Source organism: Rhinopithecus bieti, unplaced genomic scaffold (genome assembly GCF_001698545.2).
Source record: "Rhinopithecus bieti isolate Rb0 unplaced genomic scaffold, ASM169854v2 scaffold_8911, whole genome shotgun sequence".
In the NCBI taxonomy this organism is placed as follows: domain Eukaryota; kingdom Metazoa; phylum Chordata; class Mammalia; order Primates; family Cercopithecidae; genus Rhinopithecus; species Rhinopithecus bieti.
The window spans coordinates 234,517-255,910 of NW_016806084.1; positions in this window are offsets into that span (position 1 = coordinate 234,517).

A 21,394-nucleotide genomic window follows, 5' to 3' on the forward strand; every position below is an offset into this window, starting at 1 on the left:
GTGGTGATTTACTTTTCTTTTTACTCCCTGTAACATATGATTAATGCTGATCTCAGGAGTCCTGGTGAGATGAAGCTGGGTGTCAGGTAAGATTTGTCAGCTTGGAAGTATAGATTATTTTATGTTTCTCGAACTTTGTGGCCAAGGGAACACAGCTCTTGATTGTTAAATCCATCCACACTTTCCCCTGGGCTATGAAATGCCAGAAACATTAAATAGCCCACTTAATACATAACCTCATTCTGTATGCTTGACTATTTTGTTTTTAATTTTTCTTCCCTTTCCCGGCTGCTCACATGAAATGGGATCAAAGAAAAAAATTATCCTCACTGGATTTTGTTAAAATATTAATAGGTTAGGGTTGACTGGCTAAATTGAATATCTTTGCTGATCTCACTTGCATGTTTAACTTGTGCTTAGGAAAATATGTTTCCTAGGTGATAACCTTTTATGTACTAGCCTGACTTCATTGAAATGCATAGAGATAAAAATATGTCACGCTCAGCGGCTATGCTATTCTTGTGTGGCACTGTGATTATTCAGATGGTAATTGGCCCCCACCTGTAGACAGCTCCGATTCTGTAGTCAATCATTTCATTTGATGTTAAAATATGTGAAAGTACAATTATATAATTTACATTACAAATCATGTTGAATGCCAGGGGTCTCTGAACCGCTGACAAATGCAAAGGAATCAAGGGTTGCAGGGAGAGAACTCGGGTCAATAAATGAAGTGAATTACACCGGGCGAGGGGTTCAACTTTTCTTATTTATGTCCACAACAAGAGCTTTTGTGCATGTGTCATTGAGAGAGTGCCTATGGCCTTCTCTCAGCATCACAAATGGCAGCTTTTTAGATGCCTTTCTAAGGATGTCTCCCCCTTTCCTTGCAAAGAATTGCTCCTTGTGGCCTCCCATTAGGTAAAGAAGTAAGGACTTGTCGAGGACAGAAAGGGAAAGCTGATTTATTAAAGTGAAGATGGCATCAAGTCTGGAAGATTGAAGTAGCTGCTGCATGCAGAATCCAACACAGGTGGGGGTGGTAGCCTTGTAAATTAGGCTTGCAAGTTTCCAAACTCCAGATCTCGGCCATCAAACTTGAAACTTGTATGAATAGCGTCAGGAGTCGTGGCTGTTATTTATCTAGCATTTAATGTGTGCCCAGCACTGGGTTAAATATTTTCCATACGTTATCCCTTTAACCCTCACAATATCCATGTGAGGTGGGTCTGCTGTCAACCCTTACATATGAAGAATATATGCACAAGAGGTTCATGGGGCTTGCCCAAGGCTGTTTAATAGGAAACTCGGAAAGTTGAAGTTGGTGACCAAGTCTAGGAAAGTCCTTTTGGTGACCAAGTCTGGGCTGGTGGTCACTCTGTTCTTCTGGATCAGGCATCAGATGCTTAGTGACTACACAGGACCAGGGAAGTGCACAGGACAGAACCTCTCCTTCTGTGGGGTTTACAGGAAAGAAGGTGGGTTGAGGTGGAAGTGGGGATCCTAGGTAAGGGCGACCCAAGTAGGAAACTCACCAGTCATTGGGTTCTCGATGGCGATGCAGTATCCACTGCTGTGATGTAGAGTCGAGCCCCATTGCTTGCAGATGAGCAGGTTTTCAAGTGCTCCTGTAGACCAGTAGAGGAGGCATGGTTTTTTCTCCCGTGTTTGCATAATACTCCTGGCATGGGAGCCATTCAGGCCCTCTCACCCTCTTTCTCTGCCACATTCCACAGCAGCTGGGCTGGGCAGTCCATAGGGCCTCTGACTTCCAGAGTAAGTGAACTACTGGTCCAGATACATGAAAGAAAAAGCTCTACTTCTCCTAAAAGTGATTTTGAACACCAAGGGCTGGGTTCATTTCGGATGTGGACACCTGATCCTTGAAATGTGCTGGGAATTCTGCCATGCTGGCTAAGAAGTGCTGCTTTGCTGCCAATGCCCCTCACATGGCCATGAGCTGGCTTCTGAGCAACCTCTCCTGGAAGTCCTCATGAAGAGCACATGATGGACTACATCCCCACAGCAGGTGCCAACCTGAGTCAGTCACCATCATGATTTCCGCCATATCGCATCCTCCTCTCCTCCTAATCACTTAGCACAATTGTTAAGAGCACAGAGCCTGGAAACAAATGCCTAGGTTCAAACCTCAGCTCTGCTCTCTGCTGGCTGTGAGATCTAGCACAAGTTCATCTCTGTGCCTCAGTTTCCTCATTTGCAAGCAAAATAAACAATAGTGCCTGCCATACTGCCTTATTATAATGATTAAGAATTAAAACACGGAGCACTTAGAACAATGCCTGATACATAAGATTACGTGGCAGTGTTAAAAATTATTTTTTCTTAAATGAGAATTATCTTTTTTTACCAGTTATATAACATATGAAGTTAAATTCATTTATAATAAACCTTAAAATAAACAATATAACTACTAAATATTGTTTTGAATTCTGTTCATGGGTCACAAGGGGTCTGGATACCACACTCTGGGAAGCCCCAAAGAGTCAAGGTCAAAGCTCTTGCCCTGGCATTCCAACGCCCCCCCCCACACACACACATTGTTCTCCCACAAACAACTGACCAGGTAATTTATGCTCTGTTGATTTGGATATTTCCAAAAAAACTCAGTTGTTTTGTTATTTTTTTCCAGAGGCAGCATAGCCTAGCTGTTATGCACACAGGCCTAGAGTCAATGACACAGGTTTGAATCCCAGCTCTGTGCCACCTTTGCTGTGGAATATCAGTTACTCCTCCTCTCTGTGTGTTTCAACTTTCTCAGCTGTAAAATGGGGATAATAACAGACTCCACCTCATTAGAGGGATGCGACAATTAAAGCAGTTAGTTCACGAAAGTTCTTAGCATACTGCTTGGCCAAAGTGAAAGTTCCTTAAATGTGAGCTACTTAGGCACTGGTATTCCAGTCACATTTATATGTTAAATAGAAGTCATTAAGCCTGCCTATTGGACAAAAGAATGAAACAGTGGCTTTCACGCCCAGGCTCTGGGACTATTTTAGGAGCTCCAGGCGTCTTTCCTCCCCACTGGAGACTGTGCTGCAGAGAGCTGGAGATGTGCGGAGGCTGACCCAGGATCCAGCGGGCCATTTCTCCACTCAGTCAGAAAGTCCAGCAGCAGAAATCACCCACTTGGTGAATGAGCCAGACACCCTGGCCAGGGAAAATTTCCCAGACATTTTCCAGATACTCATTTTGAAAGTGAATTGAGACATTATCTTTAATTAAAGTGGCAATCTGCCCCCATGAGTTTCCCTGTCCCTAGATGCTTAAATAATGGCTTCTGTTTGGTTCCCTCTCTGCCTTCTCTTCCTCCTATTAATTTCAAGCCCATCAGAGGGCCAGTTTACTAAATTGGTTTTAATGGAAATTTAGCCAACATGAATAATAATGAAATGTAAAATTATTCCTTAGCTAATGAACAGCCAGCGGCTTTGGGGTTAATTGTTTGCTTCTGGTGTCAGCTTATTTACATTGAAATAGAATTGTAATAGGACTCTAAACTAAAACTGTTTCATCTCCTTGATCATCACTTACCTTAGGGTTTATTCTTTATCATTAGTCATTGTTTAGTAATCGCTCCCACTTTGGATTCACTTGTGAATTAATTAATTACCTAGTTAAACTTAAGCACTTTTTTTTCTTTAAAAAATAGAAAACATCTTTTCTCACCTTGTTATCTACAGATGGTCCTGTGAAGGAAATATTAACACGAGGTACTGACAGTGATATTTCCTGCTAGTATTGTGCTTTTGTTCTAACAATAGCCACACGCACTGTTTTAGTTATTTCAAGGCTGCTATAGCAATTTACCGCAGACTGGGTTGCTTGAAAAATCAAACATTTATTTCTCACATTTCTGGAGGCTAAGTCCAAGATTAGGGTGCTGGAAGATCTGGTGTCTGGTGAGGGCCTGTGTCCTGATTTGCAGATGGCCGTCTTCTTGTGTCCCCTCATATGGCAGGGAGAGAGAGAATACGCGCTGTCTCTTTGTCTCTTGTCAGGGCACTAATCCCCACTCATGAGGACTCTGCCCTCATGACCTAATTACCTCTCAAAAGCCCCACCTCTACATACCATCACACTGGGGGTCAGAATTTCAACTAAGAATTTTGGGGGGATACTAACACTCAGAGCATAGCACACACAAAACTACCTTCTCCACTGATCTTTCTGCTAACCAGTCATTCTGACCTGCTGTGAATCCAAGGAGCTCTCACAACAATCATGGCTACTGATGGCCTCTGGACAACTCCATAGATTCCCTGGGCTGCCTCTAGACATAGGGTGAAGGAGCAGGCAACAGAGATGCTGTCCATCTCCAGAAACACATCTTCCTTCCCTAGGACTCAGTGTCCCCATTTTAAAAGGTGAGGAGTTAGAGTAATGCTTCTTCTCAAACTTGTGAAGGTTCTTCAGGAGTTACTTATGCAAATATTGGTAAATCAGTGACATATGGGGGAAAGGGAATCATTCATCCAAATAGCTCTTCCCTCTGTCACAGATAGGTTCTCTGTGTGAGCTTTGATTTGGAAATATAAGGGGAAAAGCGTTATTATACTCATGTGTGTGTGTGTGTGTGTGTGTGTGTGTGTGTGTAGTTTAAACTATGGACAAGATTCAGGGTTCCCAAATTTGGTTACATGAAAAAGGCACTGATTTCTTGGCTATAACACCAAAAGCTTAGGTAACAAAAGAAAAAAGAGAAAAGTTGGATTAAATCAAAATTTAAAACTTCTGTGCATCAAAGGACACAAGCAATGAAGTGAAAAGGGAACCTATGGAATGTGAGAGTATATTTATAAATTAAGCATTTGATAAGGAATTAATATCCAGAATATATAAAGAGCTCCTACAGCTCAACAACAATAAACAAACAGCCTGATACAAAAATGGGCAAAGGACCCGAACAGACATTTCTCCAAAAAAGATACAAATGGTTAATACACACATAGAAAGAAGCTCAACATCCCTAATCATTAGGGAAATGCAAATCAAAACCATGTGAGATGCCACTTCACACCCATTAGGATGCTTAGTTTCAAGTAAAACCAAAAAAAAAAAAAAAAAAAAAAAACTAGGAAAATAACATGTCTTGGCTAGGATATAGATAAATTAGAACCCTTACCAGGGGGAGTGTACATTGGAGCAGCTGCTATGGAAAACAGTATGGTGTTTCCCCCCATAATTAAAAATGCAATTACCTTATGATCGATCAATTCCACTTCTGGGTAAGTATCCAAAAGAATGGATACCAGGGACTCAGAGAGGTATTTGTACACTGTATTAGTCCATTTTCACACTGCTGATAAAGACAGGGCAATTTACAAAGGAAAGAGGTTCAATGGGCTTACAGTTCCACATGGCTGGGGAGGCCCCATAATCATGGCAGAAGGCAACAAGAAGTAACTCACATCTTACATGTATGGCAGGAGGCAAAGAGAAAGAACTTGTGCAGGGAAACTCCCCCTTATAATCAAATCTCATGAGACCCACCTACCACCACAAGAACACCATGGGAAATACCTTCCCCCGTGATCCAGTTACCTCCCACCGGGTCCCTCCCGTAACACAAGGGAATTCAAGACAAGATTTGAGTGGGGACACAGCCAAACCATATCATACACTCATGTTGAACAACAATGTTATTCACAATAGCCCAAAGCAGGAAACAACCCATGAGTCCATCAAAAAACATTGGTAAACAAAATGTAGTATGTACATACAATGGAACAGTATTTAGCCTTTAAAAGGAAGGAAATTCTAACACATGTTTCTACATGGTTGACCTTGAGAACATTATGCTAAGTGAAACAAGCCAGTCACAAAAGGATAATTATGGAATGACTCCACTTGTATTAGGTACTACCCTGGGTCATGTCTGGCAAAACAGAGCAGGTGGACTTTCTTCCAAGAATCTAAGGAGACATTTCAGTGGCTCTGATGAGATTGCTTCTCCATCTCTGAACCAATCACAGAAGGCCAGGGCAGTGTGATGTTGTGATTGGCTCCCATGCTTAGAGAATAGACTGGAATTAACTCAGGTTCACTTCTAGATCCTACTGGAGGTGGAAGAAGTCTCCTCTAGGATATTCGTGTTGAAACATAGGGCCCTCGCTAGGGCATCAGTTGGGTCTGAGTTCTCTGGTGGTTGTTCAGCTATTTATGGACTGGACAAGCTGGAATTGAGTATGATTCATTCCACCTAGGCCTCCAGGTATGTTTATCCGAGGACAAATTTACTGAAGGAATTGCAAGTGGCCTCCATGAACTCTTCCAACTTCTAATTTTTCAATCTGTTCCTTATATTTGCCTTTGCTTTGCAGACTGAAAAATTTGCTGCCTGGTTCTGGATTCTGAGAAGGTCCTGGACTGGCCCAGGAGGGATTTAAGTCTGGTCCTGGATTTTCTGCTGACTTCCTGCATGCCTTAGAATGAGGCAGTGTGCTCAGTTGCTTTTCTGTTCCATAAGGGGTTTGAACCAGATGACTTCCAAAGTTTCCTCTCATCCCTAAGGTTTTATGATGTTATGAATGACCACTTGAGAATCAACTTTGGGATTGATAGCAGAAAGAGGCAGGGCACCCAGTCATTAAGAGAATGTGTTTAGGATTGAATGTGCCTGAAGAATGGGGCAATAATCCCAGTCATCCCAATAATCCTACCTGAAAGGATGATTGTGCATATTAAATGATAAAATCATGAAAGACATTTAGAACAGTGAAACACCAAATAAATTACCAATGTATCAATTAGTTCACCTGTCACACATCGAGCACCTGCTGTGCTAGGTGCTCTGGGTTATATGAACTATGTCCTACTAATGAATTTGCAAGAGCGTTGGGAAAAAGGTAAAATGGTAGTACAAGATTAAAAAAATTAAAAAGTAGATTGTTTCTAATGACAGGTATTTATATTAGGTTGTTTTAAATTTTTCTTTATTTGGGGAGACCAGGATATTTTTTTAAAATCCTGCTTTGTTTCTTAGTTTTTAAGACTGTGTCTAATTCCTAAAACCCCTGGAGGTAAACTTAACATTGACCACCCTGGAGTTGGCCCACTCCAGTTATATCCATCCTGGAATTCACTAGAGAGCCAAAGAAAAGTGCTTTACCTAAGCTCTTACTCCCACGCAGAACTAGGCTAGATGGCCCAAAGCAGAAGTGAGGATAAGACCTCCACAAAGCTGCCAGGCCCTGTGAGCCGTAATATCACAGCCTGAAGGAGTCCTAGGCACCTACTTCAACCACTTCATCCTCTAGCCGAGCCGGCGAAGCTGAGACCCAGAAGAGATGGACCCCCAGCATCACTCGGGAATTAATGGTAAAGAGTGCAATTGTGATCTTCTGATTGTCCATTCACCCGTCTTTGTACTGTACTGTACTGAGCACTGATCCCTCCGTGGGAGTCTCTGTGCCACCTCCTAATCCCCTCTTGTCCTCAGTTGACTTTCCATGCAGCTATTTTTTTTTTTTTCAAACTTACCATTCCTCAGTCCTGCTGTTTACAACCCTTGCTTATTTGAGTTACATTGAAGGGTAAATTATCCATTGTTGAGGACGTTTGCCAGCACTGTGTCAGACTGGTTGGAAGAGATCTTTTAGGCTGGGGGCTTGTGAGTCCCTCAAGTGACCATCCCTGCAGGCAGCACCCGCTATCTCCCACAAGGCTCTGCTTCAAAGTATGCTGGCCCTGCCTTTGTTCACAGTCATGGAACTGAAGGGTCCGAAGGTTCCCTTAGGAAGTATTTACCAAGTTTACCAGATACTCATAATCATTTTCTCAAAGGGCAGAATTCCTAAGCCCTTTCCTCAGAAATTCCAATTTAGTACCTCTCATACAGAAATGGGGAATCTGTGTGTTCCACAGCACTGAGGTGACTTTAGGATTTGTCCAGCTAAGACACTATTTCTTCTTTCTCCTTCCTTCACTGCAGGTGAGCTCACTGAATCTCAGATAAGAAATACTATTTTCAAGTGTGTAAAAATAGTTCTAGAGTCCACCTACCTTAAAAAAAATAATTTATCCTTCTCTTTAAAAGCCTCAGGGCACACTCTACAAGGATAACCCTTCCTTTGTCTTTCACGACCTTGACAGCTGAACAGTTCTTTCTCTTGTCTCACCTTCAGATAAGCATTGTCATTTTCCTTTGGCAACAACTGCACAGTCACCCCACCCAAGAATCCCCTGTAAAAACACCCCCACGCCAGTTCACAGAGATGACTAACAATGCGCTTGGGAACAAAATCTCTCCTAAAATTATAAAACGAAAACATCAGCATCTAAATATATCAACCATGATGAGCCTTCTATTTTTGATCCATTGTTGTAGAGCCTGAGATTCAGAGCTCTTAGTGTGCTAAGCTGAAATTAGACCCTAGATATTAAAAGCAATTAATGTTCCTCTCTTTATTGTTATTTATTTATTTAAGTTTCACAGTGCAATTACTTAAGAGGCCTTCAGAAGAAATCCTGAGAATCATTTTCAATCAGCAGAATGAAAATGTCGCCTTTTGTGATTTGGCAAGTAAACGATGTGGAGAAATAACTCCCTTATATGTCGCTGTGTACTATTCATTAAGGGCTAATTGCTGTGGTCTCTAAATGAAATACGGCAAACCGTTCCACCTCTGTGCCAGTTTGTTTAAAATCTGCAAAGCTTTATTATTAACACTATTTAATTATGAGAATGTCAGCCATGGAGAATTCCAAACCCACACTTTCCCTTCATCATTAGTAACAGGGCAAAAATGAAACACTTTCGACAATGAAGGGTTCATATTTCAAGCTTATACAGTAGCTGCTAAAAGGCTATACTCAGAAAATCAATTTTATTAAAGTCCTTCGAGCACTAAAGGGACTTGCATGCAACTAAGCAATTTTAAAACATGTCCAAGAGCCGTGACTTTTGATTCATGTTTTAGTGGGGTTATTTTGAGTATTTTCAATATTGTCTCCTTACAGTGGGGTCAGGAGTGATTTGAGGAGGGGGTGAGCAGGAAGAAGGGAACATGTCTTCATAATTATTCCCTGCCTCAATTTCCATCAGACATGACGATCCAGGCAATCCAGGAAAGAGGTGAGTGACAATGTGAAGAATTTGTGTGGGTGGGGATGGTGGAGGAAGGAGGAGAAGTCAGGAGGACACCATCTTTCCTCTATTATTTTATTTTAGTGGAATTTTTTTTTTCATTTAAACTCTGAAAAATAATAGCTAACTATAGCCGTAAGCCACAGATTTGCCAGATAAGGCTCTGGAGCCTGCATGAATCTTCCCTAGCTTCCCAAATCCCACAAACCCTTCCAGAATCATGGTTTGTTCAAATCCCTCCCTTGGCAATTTAGTCATCATTTTCTAGATGACTGTCTTTCTGCAGTCATCTATACCACTTACTTTTGTCTTTGAACTTATCTGTTGATGATTTGTGTGTCTTGTCTTCTCAAAAACGTCTTAAGTGTTTCCAGGGCAGAGACCACGGATCTATTTCCTGGAGCCATGAAGCCAACACCCTCTTTATCTGAACTATTATTTTAATCTTTAATTGCTAGTTAACTTATTGCCTCTCTGTCTCCTCTTCCTGATCTTTTTGCAAGCTCTCTGGTAGCATGAGGCTTATATCACTAGATGTCTAGAATGGTGCTTGGCATACAGCAGGTGCTAAACATACGTTGGTTGAATCTATTGGTGCATTAATAAACTATGAGTCCCTCTGTGGTTCTTATATAACCTGGCCCCATGTTTTCATCCTTAGTAGATATATAATGATTTATTTCTGTACTAGTATTTTAGTATTATTATCTGGGGACTAACTGGATGGTAGCACAGGAACTAAAGTGTAGGCTCCCAAGTCATTCAGCCTGGGTCTAAATCCTGATGCCGTCTATTTTGAGTCATGTCATCCTCCAGGACGCATGATGAACCACTTTCAGGAGCGGTCTAGACCTTGAGCTTTTCAGTTCCGACCCTGGTTAACAGTAGTGGTGAGGAAGCTGAGCTTTGTCATCACACAGGCCACACTTGAATAGGTATTTCCTTCTGTCCCTGTGTGACCTTGGACTTCTTACCTACCCCTTCTAGGCCCTGGTTTTTTTATGGGTAAAATGGAGGTGATAAAATTGATTCTGTGGAATTGCTCCAAGGATTAAATGAGATGGTGCATGTACAGCATGTAGCAATGGATTGGGTACAGGATAAGCTCAAGGAGACAAGAGCAAGCACATGATGGCTAGTATTTGTTTGGTGAGTGGCAGAGTTAGGGTTTCAGTGTAGTTTTAGGTTTGAGTGTAAAAGTGTACTGGAGAAGCCAGAATATTTGAGTCTAATTCCAACTCTCTGTGGCCCTAGGCAAGCCTTTTCACATCTCAGTTTTGTCCTCTTTGAAATGGGTACACAATCATACTTAGCCTGTTTACATCCCAATGTTATTGTGTGGCTAACAGAAAATAACAGATCTAAAAGGAATGTCCCAAGTACTATACACAGTTACTCAGTTTCTATCTAAAATTAGCATTTATTGAGGGCTTGATGCTGGTCCAGCACTTATTGTTGTGATGAACACATGTGTGAGCCAACCCCCATCCTCCAGGGTAAGGTAAGTCTGATCTTAGTCTAGTAACAAACTTAATGTTTCCAGAGAACTTACTACAGAGCTGGCACTCTTCCCAGCACTGCAGGTTAACTCATTTAATCCTCAGAACAAGCTGACAGGCCAGGCATCATTTCTCTCCTCATTTATAGATGAGGAAACTAAAGTTCAGAGAGGGGGAGTTATTTACCCAAGGACACACAGCTAGTACGTGGCAGAGCTGGGATTTAAACCCAGGCAGTCTAGCTGTTGGCTACTCTCAAACTCTTTGTTCCTAGGTAAGCTGCTTCCCTTTCCTGGATTTCTGGCTTCCCTTTCTCAAGATGAGCCTCACAAGTTCCCCGTTGATCCTTCTGGGATGGAGGAAGGCCTTAGGGACACAGGGAAGGAGACAAAAATGGATTTTAACAATGAGGGTGAAGGAAGGCTAAAGGGAACAGGACTCTATTTTAACAGAAACATAAGCATATTTAAGTTGTCAAATCATTAATATTTTCATATACACCACCTTTCCCTGTGTGGATGTTTGCAAGGATCCTCTCCAGTTCAAATTCAGATAAAAAGCTTCCTATCATCTGGTTTCTTTCTTTAATTTTTTTTTTTAGTTTTACATTTATGTCTTTAATTGGACTGATATTTATTTGGACCTGGAAAGTGAGGTGACGCCTAACCTTGTATTTTCTAAATGGTTAATCAATTTCCGCCCTACAATTTCATTAAATCATTATTAATTTCCAGACTTATTGGAAATACCTCCTTTATCAAACAAATGAATATGCAAATTTGAGTTGGTTTCTGAACTTCCTCCTCCTTGCGGGTGTCTGCCTACTTGTGTTTCACAATGGCTGTTGCTGGTCAGTTAAAATAAATCAACACTCAACGCCTGCACATTAATACTATTCCAAACCGCGAACTCGGGACGTGAGGTCGAAGACAGCACGGACCTATTACCGTTAGGACATTGCACGCCTGGCAGCCTTCCATCAGAATAGTGCAGTGGTCTTTCAAGGCTCTGATTGAAAACACTGTGTTTGCCAATTAGTCATTTGACTTATTTTCCAAATGGTTGGTGGGAGGACTTGACAACCATCACTGTAAAAGACAAGGACAAACAAGTTGGTCAGGTGCAGTGCTAAGAAGGCGAAGCTCTATTTCCTTTTTAAAATCCTTCAGAGGCACTTAGAGATGGTTTTCCATGCTCACTCCCAGTTGACCTATGGTACAGATTTGGGCAAAGGCAGCCACCTTGATATGTGGAAGAAATCCATGTGGTTCAGGGGAAACATCCAGTGAGCAAATCTTTGATTCTTTGCCTCAGATTCTGTGCCATGAGCATCCATCCCACAGCAGGTATGCATTGGGAAGCCCAGGAATCCACATGGTTTTGGGAGCCAGAAGAAGTAGTGCTACATGAAGAGTCCCCATCCACTTTCTGAATAACTTTGGACACGTCATGAATCTGTCTGAATCTCTGTTTCTTCTTCTGTGAGATGGAAATAATAATTCCTGCCCATCTTATATAGCTATGAAGATAAAATGGGATGATGCGTGTGAAAATATAATACTTTGTAGCCTTGAAACAATTTTTAAAATGATAGTTAAAAGCATTACAGCTGGACCATGAATCTTTTCTTTCCAGATGAATTGTTGAAAACCAGATCTTTTTCTTTCCTTACTGATCTAGAAAGGAGTCAGACTGTTCGATAGCCTTTACAAGTTTAAGCGAGAGTGACAGAATCCTCCAAACCCCAGGCATGAGGAGTGTGTTAGGCAGAGGCCATTCACTGCTACTGGGTGAATTTCATTTGTGTAATAGAAGTTTTTCTACTGAAAAGAGAAAAGGGCAGTAGAAATGCCCTTTAATTTTTTTTTTTTTTTTTTTTTGAGACGGTGTCTCACTCTGTTGCCAGTCTGGAGTGCAGTGGCATGATCCTGGCTCACTGCAACTTCCGCCTCCCGGGTTCAAGCGATTCTCCTGTCTCAGCCTCCCAAGCAGCTAGGACTACAGACACGTGCCACCATGCCCAGCTAATTTTTGTATTTTTAGTAGAGACAGTGTTTCACCATGTTGATCAAGATGGTCTCGATCTCTTGACCTTGTGATCCACCCGCCTCGGCCTCGCAAAGTCTGGGATTACAGGCATGAGCTACCATGCCAGGCCAATGCCCTTTAATTATTTTAAAAATACTTATTATACATGGAAAACTCTCAGGTGTAAGCACATGGAGATGCAGTGTCTAATGAGCAGCTGGGTTGTGCCCTTCTGTGGAAGTCCATGCAGGTATTAAGTGTCTTTTTGCCACAGCATGATTTGAGGTTATGAATTTCAAAGTAAACTCCTTAAAATAATCATTTCTTCTCAGTATCTTCGCTTCAGTTCCTTTCATTCTCTTTTGAACCCACTCCAGTCGGGCTCCTCTCCACTGAGAAAGCTCTTGTTGAGGTCACCAGTGACTTTCATGTGGCTAAATCCCGTAGTCAAATCTTCATCTTGCTCAACCTCTTCCTCTTCACAGTGTTAGGCATTGTTGGGCATTGTTGACCATTCCCTTCTTCAGAAAGCACTTTTTTTTTCTTGGCTTCTAGACTATCACATTGCCCTGGAAGTCGCCCCAACTCAATAGTAATTCTTTCTTTGTGGTAGGTCTTCTATATCTCCCTAGTCTTTAAATGTTGAAGCATCTCTGGGCTCAGTTCTCAGGCCTCTTCTTTTCCCTCTTCTCTTCTCTTTTTCCTTCCTCTTCCCTCTCTTCTTCTCCCCTTTTCTGTTTTCTTCTCTTATTTATTCATGCCTTTGGTAATTTTCTTCTCTGGCTACTCATCCAGTCTCATGGCTTTAAATACTATTTAAAAATATATCCCTAAACAAGTAAGACTTCTCTCTTGAACTTCAGACTCATATACCCAATTGCCTACTCAGCATCTCCACTTGAGTGTATAAAAGGCATCCAGAATTAAATTCTGACCAACCTGGACCAAGCCACCAATACCTCTTGTTTTGATGACAGCAATGGCCAGCTAATGGGTCTCTCCTTCCCTTCTTACCACGGTCATTATTAGAATGAAGAGTCTGAATACACCTGCAAAAATCTGAATCTGATCATGTCATTCCTCTGATCAAAATCCTCCAATGGTGTCTGCTCTTACTTGGAGGGAAAGTCAGATCTTTACAATGGTTTACAAGACCATAAAAGATCCCCTCCCCATGCTTCTTCAATCTCAGCTTCACCCACTTTCTCCCTCACTTGTGCTGCTCTGGCCAGACTTGCCTTTCTGTCGCTCTTGTTTCAGGCCCTTTGCGCAGCTGTTCCCTTGCCTAGATTGTGAGTCCATCAGATCTCCACACTTGGTTCATACCCTTACTTCCTCCAAGTCTCTGCTCACATGTCACTCAAACATTAAGACCATCCCTGACCACCACTTATAAAATAGCAACTCCACCCCCTTGCCTTCACTATCCCTTCTGCCCCATTTTAGTGTTCTTTCTTGAGGTTATTACTGACATATATTTGTTTGTGCTGGGCACATAGTAGGTGCTCAAAAATATTTGTTGAATGAATGAATGAATGAATGAGCAAATGAGATCTGGTAAATGCAAGTTCCCATGAAAGTATTCATTGGTCTTCTCCTTTCTGAGGTGGAGGGACATCCCCTGGTCCCCAGTCCTCAGTGCCTCATCTTGGAGGGATTTGCTGCATTCCCTGGAACCTCCAAAGGGTGCGGTGGGCGAGCAGAGCTTCACCTAAGCCTTTGAGGTCTGAATCTTGGTGATGGACATGGCAGGATGGGACAGGCAGCGCCAGGAGTCAGCAGCTGCTGCTTTTCACCTGGGTCAGGGAGAGCAGAGGGGAAGGGTTGAGGCTGGTGCTGGCATGGCAGGTGTTTGGACCTGAGTCCTAAAAAGGAGACAGAGCTACTTCACCAGGGAGACCAGAAGCTACACACAGGCTTCCATCATAAACTGCCAAGTTTGCTGTCCTAGGTTTGTAGAGGATTTGTCTGGACTGATGTCCTCCGGGGAAATAGTATTGTGTGTCAGCAATTACGCTTTCAAGTCGAAATGCTATCTTTATCACAGGGCACTCAGGCGCTCGCTCCAAAGGTTGTATGAAAGGGAGAGGGGCAATAACAGAGCCAAGAGGCTTCAGGAGGCCTCCTTGGGCCTGCAGGGATGGGGGTAGGAGTGGGCATGAGGATCCCCCGCCCAAGCCGTCTGGAGGGACCTCAGCCTGGACAGCTCACTGGAGACACAAGAACACCCCTGAGCTGGAGCTCAGGAAAGAGGGCCAAGCCACCCAGGGCCGGTTTTACGCTTTTAGTTTTGAGATAGCAATCTTGCAGGAAAATTCCCTGCATTTGTGGAATCATAAATTTTTTAAGGTCTCTTGGCTCCACTTTTAAATTTAGTGCCTGAATAAAATGTTGGCTCGAGCTCCATATTCGATTATTAAAAATCATACTCAGGCCTGGGAGATGAGTATTTACACATCTGCCTGCTCATCTGAAGAGCCACATATCAAAATGCGGCTCCTATCAAGGGGCAGCTTCGTGGGAAGAGAGGTGCGAGAGAGCTCTTGAGTGTGGTGTTTGTTAAGTGAGGGAGTTGCACTAGGAAGTCTTTAAAACTCTTTCTTGTTTTATGAAAAACATTTGTAAGTACTGTAGACTACACTTTCACCAAATTCATTGTTTTATTTCCCTTGATTTTTAAGAAATACATAATGCATATGGATGGATGTGTGTGTATGTATGTAAATTAATAAAAGAAAGGTCTGGGAGGGTACAGATCAAATTGATAATAGTAGTTCTTTCTGGAGCGGGACCCAGTGTGGAAGGGGGCAGGGTCAAAGGAGATTTTAACCTTATGCTGTAATGTTTTTCTAGGAATGCATAGTCACGCATTTGTTCTTTAATTAAAATTATTTTTTAAACTAGCACATGATCACTATAGAAAATCCAAAGCCCAGAAAAGTGTAAAAACAAAATAGAAATTAATCATATTTCTCTCACCCTAAAGATGACACTGTTAATATGTTGGCATTTTATCTTAGGGAAAGTTTCCTAATTACCATGTTCACTCACACAAGGTGTTCATGTCAGTGTTACCAGGACGTTGCTTTTATAGGCCGGCAATAGCCTTGGTTTCATTGCCAAAAGTGATGATACATCTTTTTCCCTAAATAAAAATCAACAATAAAATACCCTGGGGAATGAGATGTTGAAAGTGTCCATTTTGGCCCATTTAAAAAACATCTGCACAGTGTATTTTTGGTGGATTATGGATCATAAGAGTTCCAGGCACAAGAAATATTTACCCAAATGATGCGGGAGGGGGGAAATTACTAACAGAAAAGGGAGAGGTGGAAGATGTTGAGATAAGAGGAAAGCTTTTAAGTTCTGTTTTAAAGAAAATTTAGTTAAAAAGACAGCTTCCTCCCAATGGCTCTATCAGGCCCACAAAATGTCATAAAACCCCTGTAGTTCAGGTATGGCTGGTGTGGTGCACTAGATATATCCCTTTAAAAGTTTGTAAACAGCTAATCTGTATTTTGGAAGCTGTTTTTCCATGAACTTGAACTTAATTTCAACCACAGCAATGAAGCACATACACACATACACTTTAAAAGCACCAACCTAGAAAACATAAACACCATTAACTAGATAAATTGTTTTTAATATTAAATGATTCTCAAAATAATTCCCTAAATATGAATGCAATGGTGGTTTTTAACATTTCAAAAAACTATGTAGCAACATCCTAAAAGAGATACAGCAAGAACATTTCTGTAAAGAATATGGGAGACTCAGTGGCTCAGTTTCCTTTTTAAAAATAAACAGGTGGTTCTGGGTTACAGGGAGATGGACACAGAATAGCTGCAGAATGGAGGATTCCATATTTAGTAGGAATGAATCAAGAGAAGAACCCTTAAGCAGAACCCCCAGCCGGGGCCCCTGACCCTCACCCAGGCCAATCTTCAGCAATGTCCAGAGGTCAACTCTGCTCCCTGCCCTACCCAGCCTGTGACAGGATCTCTGGCAACCAACTTCCCTCTAGAGGAGGCCCTCAGTGTGTATGTAAGTGGCAGGTAACAGGAGATGTGGTTAAGGTTTCAGGTGGGGGTTCAGGGTCCACACTTGAAAAGTAATTTCTCTGTTGCTTTGCTTTAAACATTGCCTCTGTCATTTTAAGTCATCTCCGTAGCAGCTTGACCCTCACAAACATGATTTCTCCACTGGAGAAGCTGGGTCACGAATAAGGAAGACTTGATTCAAACACTAACATCTTCATCCTGAAAACAGACTCTTTGTAACTCAGGGATGTACAGGGCATCTGGTCCCAGCTGCACTCGATGCTTTAATCCTTTGAATGACCTAACCCTTTAGGTACTTTCCACTTAAATGCTTCCATGAGCAGGGAGCCCATTACCAGCTCACATGTGAGAGTCAATAACTTTTCCTTGCACTGAGTTATAAAATCTGCCTCTAAAAGGTCTTCATCCAATAGTCTATGCTGCCAGGTCTGCGTGACAACAGGCTGTCACTTCCTCCTGAAGTCATCCCCTGTGTTTCATCAACTATTCCATGCATGCGTGTTTCCAGGTCTCTGTCTTAAGAACTCATTGCAGTGCCAATCCCCCCCTTAGCTGTGAAGCCTGGAACCCTGGCTGAATTTGGATATCCACAATTCATCTGTTCAAGGCAAGATCTAACATTTGGAATAGATTGTGTTCATCATGACTGCTTCCATGATAATGGCAGAAAACGACTCAAAAGGGCTCTTGCCAAAATAGGGAGTTGATTGACCCACATCACTAAAAAGTCCCACCAGGGACTTCAGGCATGGCTTGATCTGTGGGTCCAATAATGTCCTCAGGACTCAGTCCCATTGTCTACACTTTGCTTCTGTCTGTTGGATCCTAGTGTGGCAAGATAATCAGACTTCCAGACCTCCATGCTCCAGACCTCCATGTTCACCATACTGGCCTAGTGGAAGGGAGGGCTCTTGTTCCTGATGGTTTGGGTCAATGATAGTTTAGGTCAAAAGATTCTTGACTCTTATTGGCCTGAATTGCATCATTTGCCCATCCCTGCAAGGACAGCTGAGACCACAAGCTCTGATTGACCAGGCGTGCGTCAAATCCCCACCGGAGAGTCAACATCTCCCAAAACACACGTGAACCGAGAATGGGAAACTGCCAGAGGGAACTGGCAGCCCCATTACTAGAAGGAGGAAGAATGGAAGCTGGGGAGCATGGGGTCAGGCAAAATGAGCCAGAGTCCGTGATACTGGCTGAAGGCACATGGCTCCTGTTCAGGGACTGCAGATGGGACAATGAAGATCTGGAAGAATGTAAAGCATAGCGTGGCGGGTGATCCATCCAGTTCAGGAATGTCCTTTGCAAGCACAGAGCCAGCTTCCCCCTGGGCTTTTGATAAAAGCTTTTCCTCACACGTTACCCAGCTTTAGCACCATCATTCACAGCTCTCAGGTTGTTGACACATTGTTTAGAGAAAAGTTGATTTTTACACTTAAATTAGGTTGCTTTGGAAAAAAAAAAAAAAAAAAAGCCTAGCTGCTCTTTCTTTCCTCTCTCCTTTGCCCCATGCCTCCACTTTATTAAAAGACAATATTCCTTGTCTGTGACCCACCAGAGCTTTTGGGTACTGAATGTAGATGTTGCACTTAGGGAATGGAGAGTACAAGCTGCAACAGGGACAGGCCCCAAAGAACTTTGTTATTAGACAATGGTCAGCACTGGGGCCCTGAGAAGTACCCTGGTGTGATGTGAGAAGAGCCTTCATGGTCAGGAAACTGGAGTCCTACTGGAGTGGCTTTTGCCCTGTATGGAAAAACAGTCTTAAGAACAGGAATGAACATGAATGAGATTGTTTAGTCATCAATGACAGAATGTCAGGACCACAGGGACATCATGCCTAGATCATACTCTTCCAAGATTTTGATTAGGATACTAAAAGATACCAAAAAGACAAGATGGGAAAAATATTTCAGTAGACACAATGACAAAACATTAGCATTCCAATTACACAGCATCCTCTAATACATTTGTTCATCTGGGAAACATTAGTTGAACTTAGACAAGCACCCCAGTAGAAAAATAGATTTAACCAGGCAGTTCATAAGGGAATAAATACAGATGAAGATTCAACCTTCATTGCAATCAAGGATGCAATATTAAACAACAAGATGCAATCTTTTGGACCTATCTAAAAAGGCAAAGGCATTTGAAGTGATGATCCCCAGCGCTGGTGAAGATGTGAGCACACACACCTTTACGCTGCTTGGGAGGAAATGAAGTGGTTTAATATTTTGGAGAATAATTTGGAAATTTATATCAAAATCTTCAAAACTATGCATGCCCTTTGTCCCAGCAAATCCATAATGAGGAATTATCCTGAAGATATTATCAGAATTATTTATAAAGGTTTATTGTAGAAATAACTACTAATGATTTATTGTAATAGCAAAAAGTTGACAAGTTGAAGTCTCCAGTAATGGGATTTGTTAAACGAACCATGAAAAATCATATTTTGGAAGATTTTTGTGACATAAGAAATGGTTAACATATACTCAAATTATTAATTTGAGTAGTATTACCAATAAATTATGAGATAATGTGAAATTATGAAATAATCCATGTACCACAAAATATATACATGCATACATATGGATGTGCATGTATAAATATATGTGTGTATGTATGTGTGTATATATGTATACGTATACATTATATAGGCTTGGGGGAAGAAGAGCTGGAAGGATAATCTGTAGAATATTAATTTTCATTCTCTCTAGTTTCAGGGTAATCGGGTTTTTTTGTATTTTTCTATATTTTTTATCATAAGAAATGTTAATGATGGCTACTGCTTGTGGAGGGTTTATCATGTGCCAGACATTGTGATAACTCTTCATATTTATCAGGCAATAAGATAGTAGTAGGTCAGTTTACCAGATTATAAATTATATAAAGTTATACCCACTTTACAGATGAGGAAACTAAAGTTGTGTCCAAGCAAGGCCCTCAGTCTTCTTGTAGATGATGCCCTGATACCCCAGAGCCCACTGTGCCCCACTGAAAGGGCCTTGTGTGTGGCCTGTAGTGCAGGATCAGGAAAGAGAGTGGGAGAGATGTCTGCCTGCCTTCCAGTCCTCCTTCAATATTTAAGGGGTTAAAATGATGTGGCAATTTTTTTCCCCCTTCTTTATCCTAAAAGGAAGCAGCCAAGCACACTGGAAGGAGCACTGTGTAGAATTCCAGACTCAATTTGCCAGTGTGACCTTGGGCAAGTCCCTTCCTCTCTCTGTGTGTCAGTTTCCTGCTGGGGTTCATTCCACTCTCTCCTGAAAGAGGATCTGCAATAACTCAGGGGCATTACTGGGGCTGGAATAAACTAATGCTTTTTCTTCAGGTCCCAAATCAAGATATCTACGCCCACTTCAAAACCCTTGGAGCCCTCTGATGTACCAATGCTGAAATCCATTCATTCCTTCACTCATTTTTGCAACGAACTCCTGAGTTCCACTTCCATCTAAATGTCCTTATTCAATGCCCACAAGGGATCTGTTGGATGGGTATTAAATGGCTTTTGATTTCTGGAGAGAAATACATTTTATGTAGCTTCATCAGCCATGGAAGCAGAAAAATCAAAGACAATTAAGATGTTATTGGTGTCCCTATTTTTGAACCCTCCCAACACATTTAATCTGAGAATTAGCATTTACTTTATTTGTTATCACCCACCAGCCTTTTAGGGAATCCGCTGAGCATTAAGTGAGGTCTGTTTAGCATCACAGAGGAAGCTGACATTCACAGTCTACAGGTTCAACTCAGCCATGTCCCTACACGTGGATGAGGTGGCTGCTACAGGTGTGACTGTGTGTAAGTGTCGGGTGGGAGGAGAAAGGCCTGGGAGGAAAGGCCCCTGTAAATTCACAGGACTCCATGCAAGTGAAAGATCCTGTGGCCCCCATGCTGAAAATCCTCCATCAGCTGGTTCTTGAATTTAAACTAAAATTCCAGCTCTTCCCCTGGGGCTCACAGATCTTACCTGAGGAAGACCTGCCCACCTCTTTGATGGCAGCTCCTGTTCCACTCTCCAGCATTCCCAGCTCCAGCACCCTGGCCTTCTTTAGACAGTCCTTGGTGTCCCTTCTGCCTGGAAGGCTCTCCTCCCAGATCGTTGCCTACGTGACACCTTCTGGGATCAACTCAAAGGCAGTGACCTGGTTTGTCTCACTCACTGCTGAGAATCCCCAGCACCTAAAACAATGCTTGGTACATAGTAGACCTTTAGTGAATATTTGATACATGAGTAATTTTTCCCAGGAGATATCCCTGAGGTCTTCCTGGAGGAGGGGGCATGTAAGCTGGGCCCTAGATACTAAGCAGCTCTCTGGGCCTCTCCTCTCCCGCATACTTCATGTTTTTTGTTTTTGTTTTATTTCTTTTTTCTTTTTTTTTCCATCTGGACACATACTCTTTCCCAGGATGACCTCATCCAAGCAGATACTGGATTTCAGCTGCTATCTTGGTGCAGACTTTCCCCACAATGCCGTCTCGCAGTTCCCTGCCTTCCCCGCTCTTTGTCCCTTCTCAGCTGTCCTATTTCTGGTGCTTAATTACAGTCCTGCTATGCAGACAATGACGATGCCATCATTCTCAAAAGATGATTGTGTCTGCTCGGTCTTTTGTCCAGAGCAGAAAGACAGCAAGATGGTCCAGATCATAAAAATGCGTGCTGTGTTAGCTCAAAACCATTTCAGAAAGCACTG